This window comes from Melanerpes formicivorus, unplaced genomic scaffold, assembly GCF_026170545.1.
Source record: "Melanerpes formicivorus ecotype bairdi unplaced genomic scaffold, bMelFor1.0.p_v2 SCAF_48, whole genome shotgun sequence".
Classification (NCBI taxonomy): domain Eukaryota; kingdom Metazoa; phylum Chordata; class Aves; order Piciformes; family Picidae; genus Melanerpes; species Melanerpes formicivorus.
The window spans coordinates 5,481,485-5,490,866 of NW_027142400.1; positions in this window are offsets into that span (position 1 = coordinate 5,481,485).

Consider the following 9,382-nt stretch of genomic DNA (forward strand, 5'->3'; position numbering starts at 1 on the left):
CTCACATAAGACAGCTGCAGAAAGGATGAGTGGCAGAAAGACATTAATTCTGTGCTATCTGCACTATCATAACAGAAGGCAACATAATCAGAGTGGTAACCTGCTGCAAAACAACCAACTCAGAAACTTCATGGTTTTTAACGTTGGTGTTAGAGTTAAGATGTGAGTTTGGCTTATTCATCCTTTTTTTCCTAGGTTTTGTCTCAGGGAAGTTGCAGATATTTTGCTGTTGTTTCTCTCTGTTGTATTTGGACTGTGATACGAACTCTCCCAACTGACAGAGGAGGCTGCATGCTTCGTCCCTCTGCTTCCTGTGCATGTATCAACATCATCCAGGGAAAGCTGCACGTCCAGCTCTGCTATCTGGGGAGAGTCAGGGCTTGTAGCCCTGGTTTGGCACAAAACATAGCGCGCACATACGGATTTATTTTTAACCAATTACACAAGTCTGGCTTGGTCCTTGCAGCGTTGACACTCCTCCAGAGATCCTTGCAATGCTATAAAGGGACAGACGATGGCAGTCCAGCATCGCCTTTCTTTGCTGGCACCGACGAACATCTGCATGATCGGCTCATTCCCAGCGCTCTGACCCCCTCACTTCCAGGTCACGTTACTAATGGCCGTTTTGCACTCGTTCTCTCTTGAACAAACTTTGGGCGGGGACCCAAACATCTCTTCTCCGTCTTCCGTATTGAATGCCTGTGTTATAGGCAGAGAGAGGCGTATTCCCTTCGTTGCACCAGGATGTGCAAAGCGTCCAGAGCTTCCTCTCAGGAGGCACTTTCCTCCCCCTTGAGCACTGCATTTTTCCCAGTGCAGATCATCTATCTTCAGCAGGGACTGTTTTATACCAAAAGGATGACATTTTACTGTCACATTGTACAACAGTTGGTATCTCTCCTGACACTGCTTAAGACCACCTTTTCTTTTTACACAGCTGCATCACATTGGCAGCATATAATCATCCCATAATCACCTCATATGCACAGGTCTTTCTCTGCTACACTCAATTCTAGCAGATGAGTTCTCATTTTATGGAAAAATGTTTTGTCATCAGTTCCTTATTTCAAGACCCTGAACACTGTTCTAGTGAATTTCATATTATTTTTATTAATACTTCAGTCCTCGGGCTCACTCAGTTCTTCTCAGACTGCTTCTTCAATTATTTTCTTTGACAGATGCATCCTACTTTTGTGTCATCAACAGATGCCACTAACAACTCCCTTAATATTTATTTCATATCACTGATGCAAACATTAATCATTACCACCTCTGATGAGCTCCATTGGCAACTGTTCTCTGACATGGTAGTTCCCATCTTAACGTCAGCCATTGCCACTTCCCCTTAGCCAATTCCTTATCCACCATACAGTTCTCTACTGTTAGCATTTCTTGTGGCTCACTCCCAAATGAAACAAAGTCCAAACAGAGATGAACTATCACCCCACTTCTGACTAGGGTAGTGTGTTGGGTGAATTGGGCATGTCTCCATTACAGTCTTCACTTTAGTGTCTTTCATTATCCATTTATTTGAAATCCCAGAAAGAGTCATCACAGGGGAGCCCTGTTCTGGGATTACCCAGGATGAAATTGCTCTCAGAGCAAAATTTCCCTCATGTTGGTCCTAGCTAGGTAGTGGAAAAAGATGAATTCCACTAGTGCCCAGAACAGAGGAGACTACACTTGTACCCAGGCCCTCAACCATGCCATCAGTTTTTTTTAATTCATTTGACACTTCCTAAGAGGGTAGCTGGAAAACTAGCAGCATTCTGCAACTGTTGTGGAGCTTGTTCAGCTTCTCCACTGCTGACAGACTTGGTGCCTTCTCTTTGTGCTCAGAGCATGGGGCTTGGCTGTGGGGACTTAATACCTGCTGGATGCCTTACAAAGTAAGAGGCCTGATGACAGTTTAAAAGTGGCCAGCCCCACTCCAGAGAATCATTTAGAATAGAATAGAATAGAATAGAATAGAATAGAATAGAATAGAATAGAATAGAATAGAATAGAATAGAATAGACCAGACCAGGTTGGAAGAGACCTTCAAGATCATCGTGTCTAACCTATCATCCAACACCACCTAATCAACTAAACCATGCAGCCAAGCACCTTATCAAGTCTCCTCCTGAACACCTCCAATGATGGTGACTCCACCACCTCCCCGGGCAGCCCATTCCAATGGGCAATCACTCTCTCTGTGTAGAACTTCTTCCTAACCTCCAGCCTAAACCTCCCCTGGCGCAGCTTGGGACTGTGTCCTCTTGTTCTGGTGCTGGTTGCCTGGGACAAGAGACCAACCTATGCCTGTCTACAACCTCCCTTAAGGTAGCTGTAGTTTGCTTTCTGTGCAGTTTCTCTTGTTAGCACAGTTGCCCTCCAAACAGCACAAGTCAGAGCTCTGAAATGATGTTGGTCAGCTCTTCCCTCACAGCTCCTTCTCAGCCTCCAGACAACTGGAGAATGCAGCAACCGGTGAATGAGATATTGAGCTCTGCTTCCCTCACTGGCAGGGAAATCTCCTGGCTCCAGCATAAAACCCAGCTTACGGTTTGGGCATCAAGAGCAGTTACAGTATCATTCACATCATGCTTCCATGACAAGGAAGGGGAAAGCAAGGTGAGGTGACTTGTTCAAGGTCACAAAACAAAGGTAAGAATTGAAGCTAAAGCAAATGGTCCCTATGGGAAGGGTGGGAACAGAATGCTTCCTTCTTCACCCTCTCACTCTATCGTGAGGCAATCCAGGGACTGCACTGTGAGGCATAGTTGGGTTGACTGCAGATGAGTCACCCTAGCTGAGAGCTGGCTGTGATGCACACACTTCCTGGCATGTTGCAGGCATATGAAGAAAGCAGTTGGCTTAAATTTTAAACTGTTGCTGGTATTTTAGACCAGTGTGCTTGAATCAAACTGGCAGGTTCTGCTTTGAGGTTTCGTAGACAGTAGGGAGCACACTTCCTTTATTTTTCGCCAGTTCTGCTGGATGTATCTAATAAAATCCTCTGCATTTCAAAAGAGGCTATAAATGAAATGCTTCTGATGTGGCTGCACCAGCTGGACAGTGAGCTCACTATGGAAAAAAAACACAACTTTATATCTGCACTTCTGGTGGGGACTGGCATGTGTGGATTTCTGGCAAACCCTGCACCATGGCTCAGGAACCTGATTCCCCACATTCTGGGGCCACCATTTAATTAAATATTGCACAGCTTAAAATCTTTATAGAAATTAATTTTTAGAGTGTGTAGATTTTTTTGCCTAATATACTTGTGATTCAAATATATGCAGTTAATTGATGTTTCCTGTGGCTTCCAGATGGTCTGAAAGGAACATTCTATATTGCCCTGATTAGTAGAACAAGGAAGAGATTTTTAGGAAGGAAATGGAGCACTTCAACCTGAAACAAGTATTTGCATTAAAGCAGCCAGGGAGGTCACAGAGAAAAGGGAAGGACTACCAGACTGGTCTCTTCTGCAATCAGGATGTCATTCTTGCCTGGTCCCCTTCTTTAATAATTTTCAGTATGGGAAAAGACAGAGCCAGTTGTAACAAATTTTATGTGTTTTTACCTGATAGGGGCAGAAAACAGCTGCTGCAATGAGTGAACTGCTTACATGGAAATTATGGACAACTTGTGCATTCACAGAAAGGAGGGAATGCAGAACCTGCCCAGGATCCCTGGAGCCCCAGAGTTTTGCCCTTTGGGCTAATGTAGGTAATAGTTTGGTGGGGCCACAACAGCAGAACAGTCCTTTCACAGACTGAGTGTCTCCAGGGTGCTTCTGACTGTGCTAAATTTTGGGGACATTGCAGTAGATACTGACATGTGGTGGTAAGTGGATTGAGGAATGTATTACTCAGCCATCAGTGCCTCTGGGGTTGTCCCTAATGGTTTGTAGGATGCACCTCAATGGCTTTCTTGTAGTGAGGGGCCCAAAACTGAGCACAGTATTTGAGGTGTGGTCTTAACTACATTGAACGCAAGAGAACAAACATCGCCTGCTGGCCACACCATTCCTAATACAAGCCAAGATGCTGTTGGTTTTCTTGGTTACCTGGGCACACTGCTGGCTCATAGTCAGCTGGCTGTTGACTGACAGCTCCAGTGCCTTTTCTAAAGGGCAGCCTTCTGGCCACTCTTCTTCAAGCCTGTAGCATTCCATGGGGTTGTGGCAACCCAAGTGCGGGACCCAGTGTGAGTCTTGACATGACTGAACAATTTGCTCTCTCCTCACTATTTCGGATTTTTTAAACTGAGGTGGTATCAGTTACTCTCCACTAATACACCAACTTAGTGAGCAGGTCAGGGAGCTTGACTGGCTTATCTCTGAGTGAACACAGCAGATTTGGCACAAGCTCCATCCATCAGAGAAGGAATGCAGCCAACCCAGGTTGATATCACTCCTGAAGACACAACAAAGGGAAAAAAATTAAATATTCTTAGAAAATTCATTCACATGAATGACTGCTCTAGATGTACTCCATGCCCCAGAATTACTTGATTACCCAGTTGAGGAACACAAATAGTGCTACCTGACCTACCTTCTCTATTAAGCAATTCAGTTTAAAGCTTGAACCTGAGGTGTTAGATAGTCTCACCATACACAGACTTTTAAGAGGTAAAATCATGTTTGGAAAACAGGGTCATGAGGTGCAATTCAAGCAACAAACCCCAGGAAATCACAGGTCCTCTAAGACAGAAAGTTATTCCCCAGGCAAATGGTTTGCTGTGAGTATTTTACTCTGTGCTGTGCACAATGAATTACACAGCTTCTATACTCATTTGCACTCTGGGTCACCCAGTGGGGTTTCCTTCACTGCAGCCATTCAAGGCAAGATGCTATAATAAACCTTACTAATAATACTTCCCAGCTCTGCTGCAACTCTGTCTGCAAGTACTTCGCAGAGAACAAGAAAACCATTCGTCTGGAGAAGGACAAAAAAGTTTGGACAAGAAGTTTGCTCAGATCTCATATATCTTTGCTTGATATCAGAGCACCCTAAGGGCTTTAGTGTTTTTTGGTTTTTTTTTATGGTACAGCCTAATAAGAGCCTTTGGGAAAAACACAAGAACATATTCAATAGGCAAAAAATCCTGTTTCTCCAAGGTATTCCTCATCTCAGCTGGAGTACTTTTGTAGGGCTTTAAACAGAAAAAATCATGAACTCTCTAAAGCTTGCAAACATGGATGTATTTCCCTGATGATGCACACAGGGACAGAATTTAACATCTAAAAGCAGAGGCATTTTTGCTGTGTTACCCTTCAAGGCTCTGATTATCTCCTAACATTTCAATTAATTCTGTTAGTAGGGACAGCGTGGAATTGGGGTTAGAAGGTGCACCAAGTTGGAGCAAAGGTTTGCTGTCTCTCCAGATCAGCTATTAAACCAGTCCTTTGGCAGTAGCCCATTTATTCAGCTTTTGCTCTTGCTTTTGACTGGAGACCTGCCAGGAAGCAGGGTGAAGACCCCTAACTTGTAATGTGGCAAGTCATATATGCCCCTTTAGTCCTTTCTGGCTAAGTGGGAGTTATGGAACAGGTCCCCATTAATATGTTTCTAATTAAAATGGTCTGTGAGATGAAGGCAAGTTCTTCACTGAAAGCTTTGGCCTCAGTTTCATTTGCTTCTTGTTCTCAATTCCCCCAGTCCCCTTGCTCTGGGAAAGAGGCAGGACATGGAGGTCAATAGCTGCCTATGCAGACCTCTGACTTGCAGCTCCCTGGCCCTCAGCAGCTCCTGATGGAGACATCCTCCTCTAGCTCACCACTCAGTAAAGGGGAGTCTGCCTGGCAGAACAGCTAAGGAAAAAAGAAGGGGGAGAATTTTTCTCCAACAGCTTTAGCGTGCTGTGCAAGATGCTGCATCTGCCCAACTGGGCAGAGCTGTGACAACCCATGGGCATTGCTCCAGCATTACTGGATGTTGTCTGAGATGGGATTTCTTTTCATTGAGACTCTCAGAAACAGTGTCTTGTAGAGCATCTTGCAGCACTTCCCCTTTGTTTGTACTCAGATGTCTCTCATGCCACTGTAAATCTAGAGCCAGTGCAATGATTTCAAAGGAATAATGGGCAGCATTGAGTCAGCAAGTTTGCTGGAAAGCAGAATCAGGCTCCTGGGGCCCACAAAAATCTGTGGATGGGTGAGGTTCCTGAGGGTTTTAAAGCTGCATCACAAAGCTGGGCCAGATTATCAGTCCTTTACATCCAGCCCTGGAGGAAGAAGGGAACAGCTTGATCCTTAAGGGCAAACAAAATCTCTCAGTGTGAGACTGACTACAGAGAACTAGAAGTAGGTGAAGCCAGTTATTATGGCAGTCCCCAAAACAGGCAGATCCTGCTGAACTCTGCCAGGGCTGGGCCCAGAGAGCTGCAGCCAGTTGCTCTAGGCAAAAGAGAGCAGTTGCACTGAAGGCATCTACAGCACCACTTGTGAAGGGTAAGAGAAAAGCACATCTTGACACCATCACCCAGCAAAAGCAGAGTGAAAAAGAGAGGCACTGTGGGTACTACACTTCTTTCACACACTGGATGCTAAGGATCACAAAGCTCAGAGTCCAACAGAGAATAAACTGTCCAAAGGTATGAAACTGGGGATAGTGGGGTCCCCTCCGATTATGAGGAAGTTTCTCTTTTTTTCCTTCTTATAATGAAGTATTAATTTTGTTAAGTACCAGCCACCTTGCCAGTTAGTCTGTTGTCCCTCTTTGCACCAAACTGGCCACTTTACTGAGCAGCTGGGGGCCACATGGTCCTGTGAGCTTGTGTTACTAAAACACTTGTATCTTACTTTCAGATCCTTTACAGGCAGGAGGTATCACTGATGAGGAGTCAGTCAGCTGGAACATACTTGATTTACAATAAGATTTTTTGGCAAATAAAAGCACTAAGGGACTCACATCTCTTATTTTCCAGCCTAGGACACAGCATAACATGTGTTTTCTTAAAGAAGCTTATTGCTCCTTCCCTGCCCCTGCCTTGTCTTTATCTTTAGCCTTTTACAGAGTAAGCTCAATTTACTTGTGAGGCTGCCTTTGTGTTTAGACAACAACAAAGCAATATTATTGTTGTCACACTAATTTTAATTCCTCTTGCTTCCCAATGCTGCACTATGGTGTGGAGCTGATCTCTGATTCTCTGTGCAAACACCATTTCTAAAATCAAATTACAATGGGCTTCTCCAGAAGCCGTTACTCGCTGCCACATCTAACACTGATGTGAACTGCTCTGGTTAAATATTTCTACTGTTGGGTAACTTCTCCAAACAAAATATTTCTGGCTTCAAATGTATATGTACTTGAACTCAGTCCAAGAAAGACTGTCCCAACCCTATGTGTTTAGCTGCCTTTTCCTCCTTGACTTGTACAAGCAGAGCCCAGCTGGAATTTGGGTCCTTGCATAATACATTAGCAGCTGCTGCTGACCTACAGCACCTCATCCCACTGCTTCTCATGGAGACCATGTTCCCTCCCACCAAATTTCACTGCACATTGTGACTTCCCTGGTTTCTTCTTGGTAGATAACCGCTCTGTGGATATTGAAAGTAGAAGATCATACATGATGAGACAAAGGACTGCAGTCCATCTCTTTCTGTGAGCTGGGTGGAACTGTCACTCCAGCAATAGCATCTATTTCTTCAGTTGTGCATGCTAATCAGAGCTTTCAAGTCAGCAGCAGCTCAGTTTTATTATGGATGGACATAGTGGACACTAAACTGACAGTCTGACTCTGCAAGATGGTTCCAGCCATGATGATTCTGCATGGCAAGGACTAAAACATGGCTGCAGCTGAAAGCTCTTCAGTGATTTTGTGGGTTTTTCATTCCAGATTAAATGAGTTAGGGCTGGGGCAACATAATTTTATTTAATCCTAGTTATTAGTCTCTGAAATTTTCTTTAATTAAAGCCAGATCCTAATGGTGGTACTTCTGTTTTTTGACCTGGAGACAGAAGGGCAACACGGGGATTAAAGAGTGACACAGCTTGAATCTAGTTTGATGAATTCCTTGGGGGCTATAAGTCTTGTATTTGCCTGTGAAGTGCTGTGGTGTTATACAAACAATAAATAAATACAAATTTTTAACTTCCTTTTTAATTTTCATTGTCTTACAGACTTGGATAAAGCAGCATTTCCCTGTGTAATAAGAGTAATAATGTCCCAACCTCTCCAGGAGTTACACAGACAATATTATACACCTGATTTAGCTAATTAACAAAGAAGAAGCCACAGTGTGAATGCAGTATTTGCTTCCCACTGGCTTCTTACATGCTGTGCCTATCAAAAGAGAACAGCAAACATGTGTAGAGAAATTAAAGAAGCTTCTTTGATTGTGTGGACTTTCTAGTAAGTGGCACTTTGCATTTTGTAGATCAAAGTCTGGAAATAACACTGGCAGTAATTATGCACATGTGGCATGTCACCTTGATGCACTGGTATGGAATTGAAGGGGAGAACAAATTTACATAACTAATCACTGACAAACAAGATAAAGTGATTGCTATTAGCAAGTTAACTTTTCTCTACAATTACCACCCTGTGCTATCTCAGATATCCCACCTAGAGTCTCTGTGAAGAACAAGGAGGGCCTGCTGTGCTTCAGATATCACCACAGTGCCTTTTTTTACCCTGGCAAATCATAGAATATCCTGTTAATTTGTTTTTCATCCTTGGCTGTGAAACTTGGAATCATCCATGGGAAGAAGCGAAGAAAACAAGTCTCTCTCCCTCTGGCATATATTTGGATGGAGATTATATACAAATATAAATTGCAGAACTTGGTGAATGGACTTAAAAACTGGGCTTATTCAGAACACAGCACATGGGGAAGGCAAAGCAGCAGGAGATCACATGTTTTACATGGAATTTGAAATTAGATTAATTGTTTTCAGGTTTTGAGGGGATACATTTCCATGCTTTCCTCTGCAGCTACTAAGCCTGGAAACACTCAGTCTTTAGTCCTGACATTTTCCAGTCAGTAAATGGGATCATAGATGTTGAGGTGCTGGTATTAAGTACTGTGAATTTCATCATTAAACCTTGCAAGAGTGTGTGTCTCTCTGTCAGCTGAATGACTCCTGTCTCTGGTAAACACACACTTCTCATTGAGAGGAAAGTGACATGAGTTGCTGTGTCTGGAAATAGTTACTTCCAGACTTCTTAGATCATGGATGGCATTGCTGAGCTGCATGTTGGTTTTCTGTCCCAGTCCCCACTCTGCATGATGTGTTGTGTGCCTTACTTTACACATTTATACTGTAAAGGATAATGATTTCTGCTTGCCAACCAGCTTCTTCACTTTCAGCATCCTGCTTATCTATTCATGTGGTTCCCCTTCTTGACTTTAGGGTTGGGACCCACATGTTGCTGTTCCACAGACCAAGTGCTC